Source organism: Oncorhynchus kisutch, linkage group LG27 (genome assembly GCF_002021735.2).
Source record: "Oncorhynchus kisutch isolate 150728-3 linkage group LG27, Okis_V2, whole genome shotgun sequence".
NCBI classification, from domain to species: Eukaryota; Metazoa; Chordata; class Actinopteri; order Salmoniformes; family Salmonidae; genus Oncorhynchus; species Oncorhynchus kisutch.
Genome location: NC_034200.2, coordinates 31007785 through 31032361, shown reverse-complemented (window position 1 = coordinate 31032361; position 24577 = coordinate 31007785). Strand labels below are relative to the sequence as shown.

Genomic DNA, 24577 nt, shown 5'->3' with positions numbered 1-24577 from the left:
AAAGAGGTGGAGTTGGACTGTTTCATGTCCAAAGTTGTCCCTCCCCCCCACCCCCATGTCAATTCTGGCTATTATTTATGTCCACACGTGTGGAATGAGGTCTGACTGTTCAGCAGAAAAGCAGTGGATATCTGCTACTCCTCCCCCTCTCCTCCCCATCCCCTTCTGCAAACTGATCCTTTCCTTTTTTTGTTTGTTTGCCATCCGTCCACGGTCACTTTGACGACTGCCAAATGAGCACAGCTCTTTTCTCCACTGCCCCCTCTTCCCTCGCTTTCTCTCCATCTTCCTCAAGTACCAAGGTTTAGTTCTTTCTCTCCATCTTCCTCTAGCCTAACCTGTAGGGCTCAAGTACCAAGGTTTAGTTCTTTCTCTCCATCTTCCTCTAGCCTAACCCGTAGGGCTCAAGTACCAAGGTTTAGTTCTTTCTCTCCATCTTCCTCTAGCCTAACCCGTAGGGCTCAAGTACCAAGGTTTAGTTCTTTGTCTCAGTCGTCCATCCCCCTTCCCCTCCTCACTTTCTCACTCCCTTGTGCCTTGTGTGGACAGTTGGGAGGCTTTGTCTACGACTCATTTGTTGGCAGGAGGTGGTTCACACACATACAAACACACACACTTTTGCCCTCTGGCCCCTCTATTGTCAGAAGCTGCTCAGATGGGGGGCCCTTGGCCCCTATTCTCTCTATGGGGAGAGAGGGAGGGGCCCTTTGTCCTGCAGATAACCCCACACACACACACACACACACACACCAAGTCCCTGGACCTCATGTGGCTTCCCAAGTGTTAAAAAGCTCTGGAGCGGAAAACGAGGAGGCAATTTATGCCATGGCTCAGGAGGGAGGAGAGGAAAACAGAGACCTGAAACAAACATAAGCGTTGATTATGTATATTATGCGAAGGTGGTATTTTTCATCCTATAGCTTGTTCTCCTTCTTTTAATAATGAGCCAACATGTTTTTCAGAACTTTTATTTCCGTGAATGATCAAAACTAATTTTCTCATCCCCTCTCTTGTCTTTGCAGCAGACTTAAAGTGAGCGACCATGTTTGGAACATCAAATCGCAGTGAAATAGCAATCGAATCACCATTCATATAGAATCCTGAGAATCGTAGTATATATCGTATCCAGGGGTGGTTCTAGCTTGTATGGCTCCCTGGGAGAACCCCTCTTCAGCCCACCCCCCACTCATAAATATCAAAAAGAAGTAACAAAGACAAATAGAAACAAATTGTAGTATATAAATACAAATAAAAAAGAGAATGGAATTATTACACGATTACCCTATTGCTAACAAAAAACACAAATAAAACTAAATTGCACAAATCCTATAATCACACAAATACACAAATAGAATAACACAGAACCTGATTATTACACTATTGCACTTCAAACAAGAAACACACAAACTAAATTGCACAACTAATTGCATTAGTACTGTACAAAGTTAAAGTGTGCTATTTGATTCACCCTCTCCCCTGACCTCAGGCTTCCAGTGGGGAGACCTGAGGTCAACCTACACCCGCCCACTTCCCTATCTCGTACTTCTGAGTGGGAGACCTTCCCAGTGCTATGCATTTCCCATTTACCTCGCTACATGGTAGTAGGCCGAGGTGGGATGGTTAGAATGAAAGGGGGCAATTGTGTACTATCACCTCCTTCTCATTGGATCTGTCTGATATGACAGGAAAAAACGGTAAAAGTAAAATAATTAAAGTGTCTTTTATACTGTAGACCGCTGTATGTGTGTATGCAATGTATGTTGGTGTTACATTGTATGTGCAAATGTGTGTTTAGATTTTTGCCATATTAGTATGTTTAAAAAAAATATTGTGCATTATGTATTAATATAGTATAGCTTAGGCTATATGCTTGTAAGATGTGTGGTATCCAATCAGTTTGTACTTATATTTTGTATGTGTGTGTGTCATCTGTCTATCTGTTTGGCAGAGGGGGTTGGTTGGGCTCAGATGAGGGTGGGGGAAATTAAATGGGCGTGTCCCCGCAGCTGCCCGTCTGTCTGGTTGCCGTCGGTAACCCTGCTTGATGAGATCAGAGGGGATCTGCTTTCAGCATGAGGCAGCCAGCCCTCCCTCTTATCCTCTTTTCTCTCTCTGTCTCTCGCTCTCTCTCTGTGTGTGTGTGTGTGTGTGCTGAACTGAAACTTACTCGGTCTCGAAGAAGAGGAGTGCTCGATAGTGACGGACACCGTAGCGAAGGACGTCACAGCAGCGAGGAAGAGTCGCCGAGGGCAGGAGCAGTAGCGATTTCGAATGGCTTAGCTTCTGCCAGGGAGGGAAGAGAGGGGGTTTACCTCTCTGGGGAGAGGCTTTCCCTCAGCAGGACTCGACCTGCTTCTGTTCTCCTCTTCTTTTTCTCCTTCAGTTCTTTCCACAAAGGAGAGAGGAAGAGCTTTTGTCACCGCTCTTCTCTTTTGGTTTGTTTTATATCGGCTTTGAGGCGGAACAGGAACGAGACGCAGTGGAGTTGCACAGAGGGGAGCTACGCTACTGTTACCTCTGTAAGTGGCTTGTTTAAGAGTGCGTGTGTGTGCACGAGGGAGAGCACGGTAAAGAGGAAGTTGCTGGGTTGTGTGAAAGTGACTTTATTTATGTATCCCTGAGAGTGGATGATACCGCGTGACACGGTTTACTGTTTGTTACACTCTATATACTCTATAATTAAAACCTCTGTGTTAGTGTGTGTGTGTGTGTGTGTTTTGGCATCCTCCATGCAGATCTCTCACGGCTGGCCAGCTTTCTCCCAGACACTGTGTTTCCTCTCATCTCTCTCCTGTCTTTTCCTGTCGTCTTTAATGGCCCAGAGGCCCCAGCTGGACAGGATACGACTCTCTTCCGCTCAATGTGTGTCGGGAATTCTCCCATTAGCCATCCTGGGTTTTCCCCCCGATTACTTACATTAAAAGTATAGCTAATCCTGATATCTATTTTTAAACCAGATTTTCTTGGGACTAATTTGTCCCCCCCCCCCCATTTTCGCTGTTGTCCTACAATGTTTAGATTGGAGGGGCAGGGGGTGAACTCTGAGCTGTGCTGCTGGGATGGTTAGACCAATGACTGTATATATGAATGGACAAAGCCATCAATCACGTGACCCCATTAATTCCTATATGACAACCCAATAGCGCATTGAAGCCAAATGAAGTCCGTTATGATGGCGTCTCATGGAGACGTGCAGTCGTTCTCCCATGGGTTAGACAGCAGGGCTTCATTCTGACTTCATCCCTTTTATTTTGTCAGCTGCTGACCTCTCGCTTGGCTTGTTATCCCTCCCTCTCCTCCTCCTCTGTGTCACTCTCTCCCCTTCTCTTTCAGGGTGAGAAGGTGATTAGAGAGCAGTAGAGAGGTTGTGGGGGATTCTCTGGCACATGCATTGTTAGTCTCTATTGTTTATCTGTGTTTTTCTTTTTATCTGAGAAGTCCCTGACCGTTGGCTAACATTATGTTTGGGAGAAGAGAGCTTTTTATGGAGTCAAGTGTCCCATCTGCGTTTTGGTTTGGCAGGCCTGTGTATGTGTGTAACAGAGTTAAGAGCGTACTGTAAGCTCACTCCACAGCTAGCTTGAAATGTCGCAGATGGAGAGACATCAAACTGGTACCTTTTCAGGTGGCTCAAATGGTTGGAACATTGTCAAGGAGGGCGGTCACATGTGTTAGCAAATCAGAGGTCCCCAGTTCCAGCCAGGTGTTGGCCGAATTGGTTGGGAAGTGGTTTGGGCAAAGCAAGCAATGTGACGTCCCTAACATAGGCATGTGTGAGTGTTCAACCCTAGCATGCAGACGTGTGTGTTGTACCCTTTTATGAGTTTATTCATGTATGAATGTGTGTCTGTGATTTACATTTGTATTTTTTAAAATATATTTTTTTTAGCATTCAAACCATTTCTTCCTCCTTTCAGAACACAGAAGACATTCAGTCTGTGCTTGAACAGGAACAGGAGCATGTAAGGTGCGCAGCAGCGTGTCATGTTAAGCTACCATATATTAAATGTCATTACTGGCTGCAGCCCGAGCTGTGAATCTGCCATCTAAATCTTTCGTGCTCCTTGAGAGGTTTATGGATGTGGCCACAGGGGTATGTTTGTGAAAAATAAACGAATGTACTTTGTGTGGGTGTCGGCGAAGAGATATCTCATCACTAACGTTAATAACATTCCCCTTAGTGCGATAGACCTTTAAAGCATTATAGTGATTATCAGAAATTGGCGATTCCATGCCATAAATATTCAAGGATTCTCTGATTTGTTCTGGTAATTCTCACATACTAACTTTCTTGGGAGGAAGGATGTTTGACGTGCTTTTACATTTGTATCACAAACAATTGTTGAGGAAATCATGATGAAATTGGCCATTTTTAGACCTGTACAGTGTATTCGGGAAGTATTCAGACCCCTTCACCTTTTCCACAATTTGTTGCTTTACAGCCTTATTCTAAAATTGTAATTAATAATATCCTCATCAATCTACACACAATACCCCATAATCCCAAAGCGAAAACAGGTTTTTATACATTTTTGCCCCCCCCCCCCCCAAAAAAAAAAATATGTACCTTACATAAGTATTCAGAACCTTTGCTATGAGACTCGAAATTGAGCTCGGGTGCATCCTGTTTCCATTGATCATCCTTGATGTTTCTACAACTTGATTGGAGTTCACCTGTTGTAAATTCAATTTATTTGACATGATTTGGAAAGGCACACACCTGTCTATATAAGGTCCTACAGTTGACAGTGCATGTCAGCAAAAACCAAGCCATGAGGTCAAAGGAATTGTCATAGAGCTCTGAGACAGGATTATGTTGAGTCACAGATCTGGGGGAAGGGTACTAAAACAATTCTGCAGCATTGAAGGTCCCTGTTTCCGTTCATCATCCTTGATATGTGATTGGAGTCCACCTGTGTTAAATTAAATTGATTGGACAGGATTTGGAAAGGCACACACCTGTCTATATACACTGTCAACTCTGTATATATGTTAGAGCAAAAACCAAGCCATGAGGTTGAAGGAATTGTCCGTAGAGCTCTGAGACAGAATTGTGTCACGTCACAGATCTGGGGAGGCATACGAAAACATTTCTTCAGCATTGAAGGTCCTCAAGAACACAGTGGCCTCCATTCGTGGGTGAACAGGGAGTACAGGAGAGGGCTCAGCACTTCATGAACAGGAACAATGGTGGCCCTCTTGAAGCATGTGGGAACAACAGACTGGGATAGGGATTGATTGAATATGTCCGTAACACACCAGCCAGCTGGTCTGCGCATGCTCTGAGGGCGCGGCTGGGGATGCCGTCTGGGCCTGCAGCCTTGCGAGGGTTGACGCATTTAAATGTTTTCCTCAAGTCGGCTGCAGTGAAGGAGAGTCCGCATGTTTTAGTTGCGGGCCGTGTCAGTGGCACTGTATTGTCCTCAAAGCGGGCAAAAAAGTTATTTAGTCTGCCTGGGAGCAAGACATCCTGGTCCGTGACTGGGCTGGTTTTCTTTTTGTAATCCGTGATTGACTGTAGACCCTGCCACATACCTCTTGTGTCTGAGCCGTTGAATTGAGATTCTACTTTGTCTCTATACTGACGCTTAGCTTGTTTGATTGCCTTGCGGAGGGAATAGTTACACTGTTTGTATTCGGTCATGTTTCCGGTCACCTTGCCCTGATTAAAAGCAGTCGTTCGGGCTTTCAGTTTCACGCGAATGCTGCCATCAATCCACGGTTTCTGGTTTGGGAATGTTTTAATCGTTACTATGGGAACGACATCTTCAACGCACGTTCTAATGAACTCGCTCACCGAATCAGCGTATTCGTCAATATTGTTATCTGACGCAATACGAAACATATCCCAGTCCACTTGATGGAAGCAGTCTTGGAGTGTGGAATCAGATTGGTCGGACCAGCGTTGAACAGACCTCAGCGCGGGAGCTTCTTGTTTTAGTTTCTGTCTGTAGGCAGGGATCAACAAAATGGAGTCGTGGTCAGCTTTTCCGAAAGGAGGGCGGGGCAGGGCCTTATATGCGTCGCGGAAGTTAGAATAGCAGTGATCCAAGGTTTTTTCAGCTCTGGTTGCGCAATCGATATGCTGATTTAAAATTTAGGGAGTCTTGTTTTCAGATTAGCCTTGTTAAAATCCCCAGCTACAATGAATGCAGCCTCCGAATAAATGGATTCCAGTTTGCAAAGAGTCAAATAAAGTTTGTTCAGAGCCATCGATGTGTCTGCTTGGGGGGGAATATATACGGCTGTGATTATAATCGAAGAGTATTCCCTTGGTAGATAATGCGGTCGACATTTGATTGTGAGGAATTCTAAATCAGGTGAACAGAAGGACTTGAGTACCTGTATGTTGTTATGATCACACCACGTCACGTCACGTTAACCATGAAGCATACGCCCCCGCCCCTCTTCTTACCAGAAAAATGTTTGTTTCTGTCTGCGCGATGCGTGGAGAAACCAGTTGGCTGCACCGACTCCGATAGCGTCTCTCCAGTGTGCCATGTTTCCGTGAAGCAAAGAACGTTAGTCTCTGATGTCCCTCTGGAATGCTACCCTTGCTCGGATTTCATCAACCTTGTTGTCAAGAGACTGGACATTAGCGAGAAGAATGCTAGGGAGTGGTGCACGATGTGCCCGTCTCCGGAGTCTGACCAGAAGACCGCTCCGTTTCCCCCTTTTACGAAGTCGTTTTTTTGGGTCACCGGCTGGGATCCATTCCGTTGTCCTGGGTGAAAGGCAGAACACAGGATCCGCTTCGTGAAAGTCATATTCTTGGTCGTACTGATGGTGAGTTGACGCTGCTCTTATGTTCAGTAGTTCTTCTCGACTGAATGTAATGAAACCTAAGATGACCTGGGGTACTAATGTAAGAAATAACACGTAAAAAAACAAACTGCATAGTTTCCTAGGAACGCGAAGCGAGGCGGCCATCTCTGTCGGCGCCGGAAGTTGTGTAACGGAGGGAAAGACGAACGGAGCAAAAATACAGAGCATCAGGTTGGCTCAGATTGCAACCCTGGCGAATGCCCCATCCCTGCTTGAAGAATTCTGTAATTTTTTTGACAATTTTAATGATGCACATATTTCCATTGATTTTAATTAGTCATGTTTTACCCCCTACAACACTTTCAATGACTTTGTAGAACAGTCCTGTATGCCAAATAGAATCAAATGCTTTTTGGAAGTCGATAAAGCAAGCGTATATTTTGGTGAAAATGTTTATCCATCAGGGTGTAAATATGATCAGTCGTGCAATGTTTTGGTATAAATCCAATTTGGCTTTTACTCAAGACATTGTGCTTAGAAGTTTAGAACTCTTACATTTATAATACTACAGAAAAACTTCCCCAGGTTACTGTTCACACAAATGCCTCTAATTGTTTGGGTCAAATTTGCCTCCGTTCTTAAAGATTGGGGTTATGAGTCCTTGATTCCAGATGTCAGGGAAATAACCTACACTCAGGATCAAATTAAACGGTTTTAATATAGCCAATTGACATTTTGCACTAGTGAGTTTGAGCATCTCATTTAGGATGCTGAGAGAGCCTTGATATAAACGGAGCGCTCAGGACCTCAGACTGGGGACGAAGGTTTACCTTCCAACAGGACAACGACCCTATGCTACACTGGGGCGGCAGTGTAGCCTAGTGGTTAGAGCATTGGACTAGTAACCGAAAGGTTGCAAGTTCAAATCCCCGAGCTGACAAGGTACAAAATCTGTTGTTCTGCCCCTGAACAGGCAGTTAACCCACTGTTCCTAGGCCGTCATTGAAAATAAGAATTTGTTCTTAACTGACTTGCCTAGTTAAATAAAGGTAAAATAAAGGTAAAAAAATAAAATAAAAAATATTTCAAAAATAGTCTCTGAATATGCTTTAGTGGCCTAGCCAAACCCTGTCAAACATCTCTGGAGAGACCTGTAAAAAGCTGTGCAGCGACACTCCCCATCCAACCTTACCGAGCTTGAGAGGAACTGCAGAGAAGAATGGAAGAAACTCCCCAAATACAGGTGTGCCAAGCCGGTAGCATCATACCCAAGAAGATTTGAGGCTGTAATCGCTGCAAAGGAGCTTCAACAAAGTACTGAGTAAAGGCTCTGAATCCTTATGTAAATACATTTACAAAAATGTCTAAAAACCTGTTTTTGCTATGTCGTTATGGGGTATTGTGTGTAGATTAATGAGGGGGGAAAACAATTGAATAAATTTTAGAATAAGTTAAGGGCTCTGTATACTTTCTGAATGTTCTGTATGCACAAACGGTTTAGTCTGGAAAGCATGCGGCCGCCTTTATAGAATCCTCTTAACACATGGAGTACATCTCAATACTGAAATATACACTGAGTGTACAAAACATTGACATAGACTGACCAGGTGAATCCAGGTGAAAGCGATGATCTTTTATTGATGTCACTTGTTAAATCCACTTCAATCAGTGTAGATCAAATCAAATGTTATTTGGCACATGCGCCGAATACAGCAGGTATTCCTGAACCAACAATGCAGTTTTAAGAAAAATAAGAAAAAAGAGATTAAAAAAAATATGAAGGGGAGAAGACTGGTTAAAGAATGATTGTTTTCCCTTGAGACAATTGAGACATGGATTGTGTATGTGTGCCATTCAAAGCGTGAATGGGCAAGACAACAAAAACTTAAGTGCCCTTTGAAGGATGCCAGGCGCACCGTTTTGTGTCAAGAACTGCAACCCTGCTGGGTTTTTCTACAGTTTTCCGTGTGTATCAAGAATGGTCCACCGCCCAAAGGACATCCAGCCAACTTGACACAGTTCTGGGAAGCATTGGAGTCAACATGGGCCACCAGCATCCCTGTGGAATGCTTTTGCCACCTTGTAGAGTCCATGCCCCAATGCATATAGTCTGTTCTGAGGGAAAAAGGTGGTGCAACTCAATATTGTGAAGGTTTTCACATTAATTTATTAAGTATTAGAGGTTTTGCACCAGTCATTGCCCAAGTAAAAATAGCCTTTGAATGACTAAAGAAATCACCCATATTTTTACGCTATTAAAATTCTCAGAATTGAATAACTTGTACATTTTCTATCATCTCTATCAGGAAACCTGACAAAACAGGCTGAATGGGCAGGGAGCTTATATTCATGAGCTCACCTTGACTGACGGCTCTTTGAAACACCCTTGTGGTCGTTGCCAGTTAACAAGGTAAACAATGAGCCACATCATTGATATCCAGGTAAACAATGGGTTACATGTCATTCCGAGCCTAAATAGTATACCTCAACCCTTTTTCTCTGCAAAATGCTCTCATGGTCAACAGAGCTGATCAAAGACTGTTGGATATGAGACAAACCACAGCAATACACAATTTACATTTTTATTGTTTTGTAACTAATTACAGAATACAGTTCACTGATTCTTCACCATAATGAATCAACTCTGAGTCAGCTTAGACAGACAAGGGAATATACATGAAAACAGCAGAACATAAGTGTACTAGAAAATGTATTGGTGCCTCTGCATTAGCATCATCAATGACCAATATGTTCAGAATGATGTATTTATGGGACATTTATTTGATCGTCTACATTAGGTCAGCATAGCAAAATCTTTATCAACATGAACACTCATGAGAAATAATGGTGAGACATCATATGACAAAAAAAAGCAATTTTGAGCCACTCATCTCCCATCAGAATGCTTGAAAATAACAATACAAAGTAACAACATTTGATATCATGTAAAAGTGAATTACTCAGACTTTAGGTATTGCAGCCAACTACAGAGATTGATGGTGAGAGGAGAAGCAGAGGAGGGAGACCCAGGTACCCCGCATCAATCAAGCAGACTTCAGTCACCCACTTGCCTTCAGTCACTTACTTGACTTCAGTCACCCACTTGCCTTCAGTCACCCACTTGCCTTCAGTCACTTACTTGCCTTCAGTCACTTACTTGCCTTCAGTCACTTACTTGCCTTTAGTCACCCACTTGGCTTCCCCAAGATGAAAGCGGGAGACAAATCCAGCTGTTGGCCTCCTCCTTGTCAGGCCTCTCACACTGGGCAGACAGGGGTCCTGTGATGGGCAGCTCGCACAGCTTTCCCACATAAGGTGCTGGATCAAGGGTGACCTCGCTGGGGAGGAGATCCAGGAGCCTTTCTACGTAGCCTGTGTTTTTGAAAAGTGAAATGTTTGTTAAATGGGGAGTGAATTTAATTTCCTTTTATTTACTGTTCTGAGTTATGATGCTATCAATTTATTGATGTAGTGATCTACTCATTCTACAATGTGTTTTCTGGTATTTTTGAAGTACTCAATTTGAAATATTCAATATTTGGTCGTGCACTTTTTTGTGAAACTTTTCAATGTTTGTATTTGGAAATTTGTTGTGCCTGAAATGCTCAATTGATTTGAAGTGAATAACTAAAAATAATAATTGATCACATTTATATAGCGCTTTCCATAGATTCTCAACGCGCTCCAAGAGCAAAAAACAGACCAGCAATATATGACAGGTCAACCAATATGACTTCTGTTGTCTGGGTCTGTTGTCACAGGCTTCTCAGCATATCCTGTCTTCTTTGCCTTGGGAAAACTGATTTTGTATCACAGCATTCCTGCTGGTGTGTTTGCCTGGGAAGCTGTGCAGACAGAGTAGATGTTGAATTTTCTAAAATGTCTATCATTATAGCTTGATGATAGTGGGAAAGACAAAAGGAGATGGAAAGTGTGATAATAATACCCAAAAAACTCTTTTTATGGTCAACATTCCTGCGTGTCGGCTGTGTGCTGGCACTACTCAGACGCAACGTAGGGGGCTGAAAGCCAATTTTATGTTTAATCTGAATATGTGGTCGGCGGCTCCATATGGATTGTCTGACGCAATTGCGGATCCTCCAGAGGCACGCGGACGCCAAATTGAGCTCTGAACCGCAAATGTTGTAACCATGCGGAGGCTCCGTATAGCTTCGCATTGACGTGATTGGTTGATGGTAGGTGGGGGTGGGAGGTCCAGTATAAGCACACACTCACTTCTTTGACAACTTTCCTCACAACAGCTCTGTGCTGCTCTGTGAAGCTCAAGAAGTATGAATGCCCTTACTTCTGCGGAGGCCGTCTCACCCTAATTGCTGCACTGCCAATGCTGGCGTCGTAGTGACTTAACAGGTGTGTTACACAAAATATATCGTTCACAAGTCAAAACAGCCACAGTTCCAGCCACAGCCACCAAGTCAGACTCATCAAACTCTGATACTTACGTTATGGTCAGCCCTTGCAAGATCCACTGTCAATAATGGCACAGCATCAGTCTTCAGGTTTAGCTTCCTGGCAAGACCTATCGAATGTCCTCACCAGTTGATAAAGCAACTTCGCTCTAAATGTACACTGCACTTACATGATTGTAATTTTCAGTGGAGCCTGAAATGAAAAGCAGCCACTGCTGTCAAATGTTACTTCTTCGGAAAATAGTGTAACTTTTTAAATGAATGCTATGGCATCCAGTCACAACATTGTGCTTTTTCTGCCATGCTGGTAAGTACAGTAGCTAGCTAGCTAGCTAAAAGGCACAACACACATGAAAAGGGTTTAGTTTGCTTGAGCAATCTTACAGTTTGTAAACAAAGCCGTATAATGCGCACGTGATGACGGTTTTGAGGCGTTACATATTTAAATGAGTTAAGATTATAAGATGCTCTCCAGAGTGGTGTCACTACAGACCTGGGTTTGATCCCAGGCAGTCTCACAACCGGCCGTGACCGGGAGTCCCATAGAGTGGTGCACAATTGGCCCAGCGTTGGGGGAGGTTACGGGAGGGTTTGGCTGGGTGGGCTTTACTTGGCTCATTGCGCTCTTACGACTCCTTGTGCAGGCTGACTTCGGTCGTCAGTTAAGTGGTGCTTCCGCCGACACATTGGTGCTGCTGGCTTCTAAAACGACATTTATCATAAAAAGAAAAAAATAGAACTGTCAAACATCCTTTCTCCCATTGACGTTTATATGTAAGAATTGCAAGAAAAATCTATTGTGTGTGTGTGTGTCAATGACTGCGTGCCTATGGTTTTAATGTCCATGTTTAATAATGCCTGCTGTGTGTTTGTGGCTGCAATATATCAGGCCATTTAAAACTGAGTTCAAACTGATACATTGGTGCGATTTAATTATTATTATTTTTTTAAATTAACCAAGTGCTCCTGACCATTAAAATCGCCATAAAGGCTAACCTTCCAAAACACGCAGGCCTATCAGTTTTTTTTTGTGTGTGTGTGTGTGGTTGTGTGTGTGTGTGTGTGTGTGTGTGTAAAGCAGACGTCGCTGCCTGTCAGGCTTTCATTGATTGCAGCACTGCAAATCGACTGGCCCATTTTGTTGGCAGCGTGATGTAATTTGTACCAATTTACAGGGTGTTAGTGCTGTTTTTACCTTTCGCTGATGGTTTACTGCTGCTACAGAGAGGGGGATGGAGGGGAAAGAGGTGGGTGGGAGGAGGGACAGAGTAAGGAAGAGTTTCTTTAGCCTAACAGGAGAGAGGGAATGATGGATTGAAATAAATGGAAGAGGGAGATTTCCCACATTTCTTGTTCTCTTTATATGGTCCAATGGGAGTAACAGGCCGCTTTCAGACGGAGTATAACTTCTTCTCTCTTAAAGACCAATCATTCTGTGGAATTCAGTCTATATTTTGACATAACACTAAATAATGACATACTGCATACAATCTACCTACCCCTGGCATATCCTCACATGGAATGAATCTCAACTATGTAGACACTAAAGGTTGTTTGGAATAGTTTGTATAGTCTTCAGTCTTCACTGCAGTTCACCCCTAGCAACACACACACACACACACACACACACACACACACACACACACACACACACACACCTCTAATTGGAACCAGGGTTGCTACAAGCCTGTGTTTGTCTGTGTAAACGCATTGCTTTGGATTCCCATTAACAGACTGGTCTAGGTTCTTCCTCCTGTAAAGCTGACCGACTTTGTTTGATCATTTGTTCATGTTCCAGACATTATTATGGGGAGTGAGGAGTTTTCCCTAGGACTGTGCATGTGTGGCTATTCCTAGGTAATGACTGTGAGAAGAATGTCAGCCTGATGAACTGTGTGTGTGTGTACAGTGCCTTCATACACTTTGACTTATTTCATATTTTGTTGTGTTACAGCCTGAATTCAAAATGGTTGCGATTTGTTTGTTTTGTTTTTATCCATCTACTACAATGCCTACGATGACAAAGTGAAAACATGTTTTCAGACATTTTTGCTAATGTATTAAAAATGAAATACAGACATCTTATATATATTTACATAAGTATTCACACCCCTGAGTCAGTACTTTGTAGAAGCTCCTTTGTCAGTGATTACAGCTGTGAGTCTTTTTGGGGTAAATCTCTAAGAGCTTTCCACACCTGGATTGTGCAACATTTACCCATTATTCTTGTTAAAATCTCTGTCAAATTGGTTGTTGATCATTGCTAGACAACCATTTTCAGGTCTTAGATTCTCAAGTAGATTTCAGTCAAAGCTGTACCTCAGCCACTCTGGAACATTCACTGTCTTGGAAAGCAATTCCAGTGTAGATTTGGCCTTGTGTTTTAGGTTATTGTCTTACTGAGAGGTGAATTCATCTCCCAGTGTCTGGTGGAAAGCAGGCAACCAGGTTTTCCTCTAGGATTTTGTGCTTAGCCCCATTCTGTTTCTTTTTCATCCTGAAAAACTCCCCACTCCTTAACGATTACAAGCATACCTATAACATGATACAGCCACCACTATGCTTGAAAATATAGAGTGTGGTATTCGGTAATGTGTTGTATTGGATTTGCCCCAAACATATATGTATCACTTTGTATTCAGGGAAAAAAAGTGAATTGCGTTGCCACATTTTTTACAGTATTACTTTAGTGCCTTTTTGTGAACAGGATGTATGTTTTGGAATATTTTTTATTCTGTACAGGCTTCCTTTTCATTCTGTCAATTAAGTTAGTATTGTGGAGTAACTACAATATTGTTGATCCATTCTCAGTTTTTTCCCCCATCACAGCCATTAAACTCTAACTGTTTTAAAGTCACCATTGTCGCCATGGTGAAATCCCTGAGCGATTTCCTTCCCCTAGGCAACTGAGTTAGGAAGGACGCCTGTATGTTTGTAGTGACTGGGTGTATTGATACACCCTCCAAAGTGTATTTGGTAACTTCACCATGCTCAAAGGGATGTTCAATGTCTGTTTTTTTGTACTAATGTTTTTATCTACCAAATCAAATCAAATTTTATTTGTCACATACACATGGTTAGCAGATGTTAATGCGAGTGTAGCGAAATGCTTGTGCTTCTAGTTCCGACAATGCAGTAATAACGAACAAGTAATCTAACTAACAATTCCAAAAAACTATTGTCTTATACACAGTGTAAGGGGATAAAGAATATGTACATAAGGATATATGAATGAGTGATGGTACAGAGCAGCATAGGCAAGATACAGTAGATGATATCGAGTACAGTATATACATATGAGATGAGTATGTAAACAAAGTGGCATAGTTAAAGTGGCTAGTGATACATGTATTACATAAGGATGCAGTCGATGATATAGAGTACAGTATATACGTATGCATATGAGATGAATAATGTAGGGTAAGTAACATTATATAAGGTAGCATTGTTTTAAAGTGGCTAGTGATATATTTACATTTCCCATCAATTCCCATTATTAAAGTGGCTGGAGTTGAGTCAGTGTCATTGACAGTGTGTTGGCAGCAGCCACTCAATGTTAGTGGTGGCTGTTTAACAGTCTGATGGCCTTGAGATAGAAGCTGTTTTTCAGTCTCTCTGTCCCAGCTTTGATGCACCTGTACTGACCTCGCCTTCTGGATGATAGCGGGGTGAACAGGCAGTGGCTCGGGTGGTTGATGTCCTTGATGATCTTTATGGCCTTCCTGTAGCATCGGGTGGTGTAGGTGTCCTGGAGGGCAGGTAGTTTGCCCCCGGTGATGCGTTGTGCAGACCTCACTACCCTCTGGAGAGCCTTACGGTTGAGGGCGGTGCAGTTGCCATACCAGGCGGTGATATAGCCCGCCAGGATGCTCTCGATTGTGCATCTGTAGAAGTTTGTGAGTGCTTTTGGTGACAAGCCGAATTTCTTCAGCCTCCTGAGGTTGAAGAGGCGCTGCTGTGCCTTCTTCACGATGCTGTCTGTGTGAGTGGACCAATTCAGTTTGTCTGTGATGTGTATGCCGAGGAACTTAAAACTTGCTACCCTCTCCACTACTGTTCCATCGATGTGGATAGGGGGGTGTTCACTCTGCTGTTTCCTGAAGTCCACAATCATCTCCTTAGTTTTGTTGACGTTGAGTGTGAGGTTATTTTCCTGACACCACACTCCGAGGGCGCTCACCTCACCAATAGGTACCCTTTGTGAGGCATTGGAAAACCTCCCAAGTCTTTGTGGTTGAATCTGTTTGAAATTCACTGCTCGACTGAGGGACCTTACAATTATCTGTATGTGTGGGGTACAGAGATGTGTTCATTCAAAAATCATGTTAAGCACTATTATTGAGTCCATGCATCTTATTATATCACTCGTTAAGCAAATGTTTCCTTCTGAACTTATTAGGCTTGCCATAAAACATGTTGAATACTTTATTGACTTTCAGCTTTTCATTTTTTAAAAATGAATTAGTAAAAAATTCTAAAACGATTCCATTATGACATTATGGGGTATTGTGTGTAGGCCAGTGACAAATCCATTTAAAATGTAGGATATACCAAAAAAAGTTGGGGGGGGGGGGAAAGTCAAGGTGTGTGTGAACACTTTCTGATGGCAATGTAAATGTGTGTGTCACATCAAAGCCTGTCTACCGAGTCAGGGCTTGTCTGAGAGATATGCATAAAAGCCTGTCTATGAGGCAGAGGGCAACTATAATGTGTAGACTTTCCCCGATACAGTTTATAAGAATGTCTCAGATGACAAATGAACTGACATCATATTCTTTAAGTACTAACGCATATTTTCAACTGGTTGGATTACCGAAATATGGTTCCTTTCTCCCCATCTTTTGATGTTCCCCCACTCTCTAGGCTTTTCAAGAGTCCTTCAGTAGAGTCAAGAGATGAAAGGGAGAAAGGTATTTATGGGCGGTCATAAACCGTACCCACAGGCCAACGTCATGACAAAGGAGATGGCCATGCTCATGTCAGTGTAACAACTAAACATATTCTCAATTGCCGTGAGTGTGTGTGCCTGACACCTCTGCTGTCTGCTCCCCTAACTGCCACACCTGTCTAACCCAGCTAAACGAAGGGATGATGACAGAAGAGCACTCTCCTAAATGACTCAGCAGAAGTCTGGGGGAACCATGAAGTGTGCCAGAGACATGAGAAAAATAGGGAAAGAGAGGGCATGTGTAAACAGCAGCTGCTGTTGCAGCTCTTCACGCCAAACACCGTGTCCAGGTCCCTTCAGAGGGGTAACCGTGGTAATGATGACCGTGGCGAAGGAGGTCAGTGGTGAAGCAACCCCTTGACAACGAGTGTAACGCATAGGTTGCCAGCCACATGTCCTCCCAAACTGGTTCTGGGCCAGCTGAGTAGAGGAGCCATCTGGGGGGAGAGGGGATAAGTGGACATGAGCGCGCACACACACACAGACACAAACTGAACTCTGGTGCCACACACACACAGACACAAACTGAACTCTGGTGCCACACACACACAGACAAACTGAACTCTGGTGCCACACACAGACACAGACACAAACTGAACTCTGGTGCCACACACACACACAGACACAAACTGAACTCTGGTGCCACACACACACACAGACACAAACTGAACTCTGGTGCCACACACAGACACAAACTGAACTCTGGTGCCACACACACACACAGACACAAACTGAACTCTGGTGCCACACACACACACAGACACAAACTGAACTCTGGTGCCACACACACACACAGACACAAACTGAACTCTGGTGCCACACACACACACACAGACACAAACTGAACTCTGGTGCCACACACACACACAGACACAAACTGAACTCTGGTGCCACACACACACACAGACACAAACTGAACTCTGGTGCCACACACACACACAGACACAAACTGAACTCTGGTGCCACACACACACACAGACACAAACTGAACTCTGGTGCCACACACACACACAGACACAAACTGAACTCTGGTGCCACACACACACACAGACACAAACTGAACTCTGGTGCCACACACACACACAGACACAAACTGAACTCTGGTGCCACACACACACACAGACACAAACTGAACTCTGGTGCCACACACACACACACAGACACAAACTGAACTCTGGTGCCACACACACACACAGACACAAACTGAACTCTGGTGCCACACACACACACAGACACAAACTGAACTCTGGTGCCAGACACAAACTGAACTCTGGTGACAGACACAGACACAAACTGAACTCTGGTGACAGACACAAACTGAACTCTGGTGCCACACACACACACAGACACAAACTGAACTCTGGTGCCAGACACAAACACAGACACAAACTGAACTCTGGTGCCAGACACAAACTGAACTCTGGTGACAGACACAGACACAAACTGAACTCTGGTGACAGACACAAACTGAACTCTGGTGCCACACACACACACAGACACAAACTGAACTCTGGTGCCACACACACACACAGACACAAACTGAACTCTGGTGCCACACACACACACACAGACACAAACTGAACTCTGGTGCCACACACACACACAGACACAAACTGAACTCTGGTGCCACACACACACACAGACACAAACTGAACTCTGGTGCCACACACACACACAGACACAAACTGAACTCTGGTGCCACACACACACACAGACACAAACTGAACTCTGGTGCCACACACACACACACACACACAGACACAAACTGAACTCTGGTGCCACACACACACACAGACACAAACTGAACTCTGGTGCCACACACACACACAGACACAAACTGAACTCTGGTGCCATACACACACACAGACACAAACTGAACTCTGGTGCCACACACACACACAGACACAAACTGAACTCTGGTGCCACACACACACACAGACACAAACTGAACTCTGGTGCCACACACACACACAGACACAAACTGAACTCTGGTGCCACACACACACACAGACACAAACTGAACTCTGGTGCCACACACACACACAGACACAAACTGAACTCTGGTGCCACACACACACACAGACACAAACTGAACTCTGGTGCCACACACACACACAGACACAAACTGAACTCTGGTGCCACACACACACACAGACACAAACTGAACTCTGGTGCCACACACACACACAGACACAAACTGAACTCTGGTGCCACACACACACACAGACACAAACTGAACTCTGGTGCCACACACACACACAGACACAAACTGAACTCTGGTGCCACACACACACACAGACACAAACTGAACTCTGGTGCCACACACACACACAGACACAAACTGAACTCTGGTGCCACACACACACACACAGACACAAACTGAACTCTGGTGCCACACACACACACAGACACAAACTGAACTCTGGTGCCACACACACACACAGACACAAACTGAACTCTGGTGCCACACACACACACAGACACAAACTGAACTCTGGTGCCACACACACACACAGACACAAACTGAACTCTGGTGCCAGACACAAACACAGACACAAACTGAACTCTGGTGCCAGACACAAACTGAACTCTGGTGACAGACACAGACACAAACTGAACTCTGGTGACAGACACAAACTGAACTCTGGTGACAGACACAAACTGAACTCTGGTGACAGACACAAACTGAACTCTGGTGCCACACACACACACAGACACAAACTGAACTCTGGTGCCAGACACAAACACAGACACAAACTGAACTCTGGTGCCAGACACAGACACAAACTGAACTCTGGTGACAGACACAGACACAGACTAAACTCTGGTGCCAGACACAAACTGAACTCTGGTGACACACACACACACACACAGACACAAACTGAACTCTGGTGCCACACACACACACAGACACAAACTGAACTCTGTTGCCACACACACACACAGACACAAACTGAACTCTGGTGCCAGACACAAACACAGACACAAACTGAACTCTGGTGCCAGACACAAACTGAACTCTGGTGACAGACACAGACACAAACTGAACTCTGGTGACAGACACAAACTGAACTCTGGTGCCACACACACACACAGACACAAACTGAACTCTGGTGCCAGACACAAACACAGACACAAACTGAACTCTGGTGCCAGACACAGACACAAACTGAACTCTGGTGCCAGACACACATACAGACACAAACTGAACTCTGGTGCCAGACACACACACAGACACAAACTGAACTCTGGTGCCACACACACACACAGACACAAACTGAACTCTGGTGCCACACACACACACACACACAGACACAAACTGAACTCTGGTGCCACACACACACACACAGACACAAACTGAACTCTGGTGCCACACAGACACAAACTAAACTCTGGTGCCAGACACAGACACAAACTGAACTCTGGTGCCACACACACACACACACAGACACAAACTGAACTCTGGTGCCACACACACAGACACAAACTGAACTCTGGTGCCAGACACAAACTAAACTCTGGTGCCAGACACAGACACAAACTGAACTCTGGTGCCAGACACAAACTGAACTCTGGTGCCACACACACACACACACAGACACAAACTGAACTCTGGTGCCACACACACACACAGACACAAACTGAACTCTGGTGCCAGACACACACACAGACACAAACTAAACTCTGGTGCCAGACACAGACACAAACTGAACTCTGGTGCCAGACACAAACTGAACTCTGGTGACAGACACAGACACAAAGTGAACTCTGGTGCCACACACACACACAGACACAAACTGAACTCTGGTGCCACACACAGACACAAACTGAACTCTGGTGCCACACACACACACAGACACAAACTGAACTCTGGTGCCAGACACAAACACAGACACAAACTGAACTCTGGTGCCAGACACAAACACAGACACAAACTGAACTCTGGTGCCAGACACAGACACAAACTGAACTCTGGTGCCAGACACAGACACAAACTGAACTCTGGTGCCACAGACAGACACAAACTGAACTCTGGTGCCACAGACAGACACAGACACAAACTGAACTCTGGTGCCACACACACACACAGACACAAACTGAACTCTGGTGCCACACACACACACAGACACAAACTGAACTCTGGTGCCACACACAGACACAAACTGAACTCTGGTGCCACACACAGACACAAACTGAACTCTGGTGCCAGACACAGACACAAACTGAACTCTGGTGCCAGACACAGACACAAACTGAACTCTGGTGCCAGACACAGACACAAACTGAACTCTGGTGCCAGACACAGACACAAACTGAACTCTGGTGCCAGACACACACACACAGACACAAACTGAACTCTGGTGCCACACACACAGACACAAACTGAACTCTGGTGCCAGACACAAACACAGACACAAACTAAACTCTGGTGCCAGACACAGACACAAACTGAACTCTGGTGACACACACACACACACAGACACAAACTGAACTCTGGTGCCACACACACACACAGACACAAACTAAACTCTGGTGCCAGACACAAACTGAACTGTGGTGCCACACACACACACAGACACAAACTGAACTCTGGTGCCACACACACACACAGACACAAACTAAACTCTGGTGCCAGACACAAACTGAACTGTGGTGCCAGACACACACAGACACAAACTGAACTCTGGTGACACACACACACACAGACACAAACTGAACTCTGGTGCCACACACACACACAGACACAAACTAAACTCTGGTGCCAGACACAAACTGAACTGTGGTGCCACACAGACACAGACACAAACTGAACTCTGGTGCCAGTCACACACACACACAGACACAAACTGAACTCTGGTGCCACACACACAGACACAAACTGAACTCTGGTGACACACACACACACAGACACAAACTGAACTCTGGTGACACACACACACACAGACACAAACTGAACTCTGGTGACACACACACACACAGACACAAACTGAACTCTGGTGACACACACACACACAGACACAAACTGAACTCTGGTGCCACACACACACACAGACACAAACTGAACTCTGGTGACACACACACACACAGACACAAACTGAACTCTGGTGACACACACAGACACAAACTGAACTCTGGTGCCAGACACCGACACAAACTGAACTCTGGTGCCAGACACCGACACAAACTGAACTCTGGTGCCACACACAGACACAGACACAAACTGAACTCTGGTGCCACACACACACAGACACAAAATGAACTCTGGTGAGAGAGAGAGAGAGAGATAGAGGGGTGAGCCAGGGCTGTCTGGTCACCCTCCTTCCTGTTAACTTACATAGACAGACCTCTCTCTTTCAGACTGTCTTCCCTCCCTGTTTCGGAGTGTTGACTGTTTTACTGTCTGTGCTTACCTTAGCTTACATAGCAACAGTAGACCTCTCTTTCACAGTCTGACATCTGTGTGTCCAGTACAGTACCGTTCCGTATTTAATGTAACTGTCAGCTGTGTATACTTTTGTGTGTCTTTACCCCCAAGAGGTGCGTCAGTGCCACTTCCCAGTCTGAGGTATGAGTGTACCTTTCCCTGTGTTCAGGAAGTTACGTATACATCACTTCAGCTGAGCAGGAACTGTGTGTGTGTGTCTGTCTGTCTGTTTGTGTGCATGCGTGCAGCCAAGTGGGACCTGTGTGAGTTTGTGTGTGTGTTTGTCGGAACAGGAACTGCCTGCTAGCGTTATGTAGAGCCCTAGTGTTTTTAACTTATTATCAGCCAATCTTATATGATCTCCTAGTTCAGTGTTCTTTTTCACATCACCTCTGATTAATGATGTTTTGGCTGTGGCAAACAGGGACCCTGTTTGAAGAGTTTTCTTTTAGGCCTGGGAAGCTCAAGGAATTGGGGCAATAAATTATTACCTTTTTTTCCCTTCCTGTTTTTGCCAACTCTGCTCCTTTTCTAAAAGGCGCTCATTAAAAATGCATTATCTAAATGAACGCTAGCCGCCTCTGAGTTGTAGTCTTGGCTGTAGAGGAACACCACTCAGGATGCTTTAACCCTTTTACACTCCTGGGAATTGGCCAATATGGATGAGGGCTGGGAATGGGCTAAAATGGATGAGGGCTGGGAATGGGCTAAAATGGATGAGGGCTGGGAATGGGCTAAAATGGATGAGGGCTGGGAATGAGCTAAAATGGATGAGGGCTGGGAATGGGCTAAAATGGATGAGGGCTGGGAATGGGCTAAAATGGATGAGGGCTGGGAATGGGCTAAAATGGATGAGGGCTGGGAATGGGCTAAAATGGATGAGGGCTGGGAATGGGCTAAAATGGATGAGGGCTGGGAATGGGCTAAAATGGATGAGGGCTGGGAATGGGCTAAAATGGATGAGGGCTGGGAATGGGCTAAAATGGATGAGGGCTGGGAATGGGCCAATATGGATGAGGGCTGGGAATGGGCCAATATGGATGAGGGCTGGGAATGGGCCAATATGGATGAGGGCTGGGGATGGGCCAATATGGATGAGGGCTGGGGATGGGCCAATATGGATGAGGGCTGGGGATTGGCCAATATGGATGAGGGCTGGGGATTGGCCAATATGGATAAGGGCTGGGGATTGGCCAATATGGATAAGGGCTGGGGATTGGCCAATATGGATAAGGGCTGGGGATTGGCCAATATGGATGAGGGCTGGGGATTGGCCAATATGGATGAGGGCTGGGGATTGGCCAATATGGATAAGGGCTGGGGATTGGCCAATATGGATAAGGGCTGGGGATTGGCCAATATGGATAAGGGCTGGGGATTGGCCAATATGGGTAAGGGCTGGGGATTGCCAGGGACTTCACGATATTACCATGATACTTCGGTGCCGATATGATATGTACTGCAATTCTCTATGTATGGCGATTTGATGTTCCAAACATAAATACTCACCATATATATGGGGTGGCAGGGTAGCCTAGTGGTTAGAGTGTTGGGCTAGTAACCGAAAGTTCAAATCCCCGAGCTGACAAGGTACAAATCTGTCGTTCTGCCCCTGAACAAGGCAGTTAACCCACTGTTCCTAGGCCATCATTGAAAATAAGAATTTGTTCTTAACTGACTTTCCTAGTTAAATAAAGGTAAAATAAATATATGTCTGCTGCAGAGGGACAAGAGAGAGCCATGAGAAAATACGTTTTGATCAGTCATGGGGGAGAAAAAAGTTTGAGTTTTTGTGCAGGTACAGCCAACTAGCACAAAAATATTATGATATTGTCAAAGCGATACGACCCCACCCCCTCCCCATCACAAAATATATTTCTCACAGAATAGATATGAAAAGCATATTCAATGCACTTTTATGACTCAAAGAAGAGTCCTTTTTGAACTCTCCTAGTTGTTCCGTTGAGAAACTAGAACAAGCACACTTGTAGTTGTTTTGCTTGGAGCTCAGCCCTGCACCTCCGCATCACACAATTAGTTGTTTACGCAATCCAAAAATGGGCCATTATAAATCGTAATCTGGGTCAGGTGGGCATCATTTGAAATCTTGTTCTATTGCCAACATGAATAGCTATGATCTGACGGTGTTAAACTTTCACAGGGCAATTCAGAGAAACAGATTGGAATCTCGGTACGCATAGAAAGGAGTCGTGTGCATTCAGGTGCCTGTTCCTCTGAATTTTCTCACAATAGAAAAAACATTGATCATAAACATTGACACTTTATATTACATGAGTTTTATGATATGGAAATGTGAAGTGCACATTTGGATGTTTGGCTTGCTCGTATGACATCAAAGCGGTATTTATTATAGTCTTCAATGTCTCATCTTTCATAATAGAATAGTCCTCTTAATTTACTGCATTTCCTTCAGACGATACATTTTTTCAAAAGTTGCCTATTTAGCGGGAGTGACGGGGGTAACTTCTTGTCTTGTGCGGTGCTGAAGTTCTGAACGGCTGTCAGTCAACTCCTACAGCGCTGTGAAGCGCAGAGCCTGAGCGCTGACATCATTTAGAGAATGTTCATGTACAGCCTCTGCGTTCCAATTTAGGCACTTATTTGTATTTATTTAACCTTTATTTTATCAGGGAGTCATACTGAGACCAAGGTCTCTTTTACAGATGAACCCTGAATTACACAAATTACAGAAAATACACACAATATAAATACAAAATGCAAGGAGAAAGAAAGAAAAACCAGTGTCCAAATCTGCCATTTTCAACCTGTATATGGGTACGAATGTAGAGGGTTAACAGTATGTGTGTGGGCATCTGTACTCTTTGATGCAGAAGTTGAAAGAGTAGGCCTACCTTCCATCAGTGTGTATGTGTGTGGGTGTGTTAGTCTGGAAAGGGGGTAGGTTAGTCAGGAAGTGTTTGTTTGCAGTACACCCGTCCCTTTCGTTTATTTGTTCCTGTTAACACCCACACATGTTTGTGTTTTGCA

The 24577-nt window shown here is 44.5% G+C and overlaps 1 protein-coding gene across 2 annotated transcripts in view; it reads left to right on the top strand.

The window, feature by feature from the left end:
- Positions 1-24577, top strand: part of LOC109872269 (SPRY domain-containing SOCS box protein 4-like) — a 119756-nt gene that overhangs the window by 40276 nt on the left and 54903 nt on the right. The window contains exon 1 of one of the 2 annotated variants that reach the window (XM_031807138.1): positions 2039-2519. The exons of the other annotated variant lie outside the window; for it this stretch is intronic. The gene's annotated coding sequence lies outside the window, so the exon portion shown is untranslated. Of the gene's footprint in view, positions 1-2038; positions 2520-24577 lie in introns of those variants that run through there. 2 annotated transcript variants of the gene reach the window in all.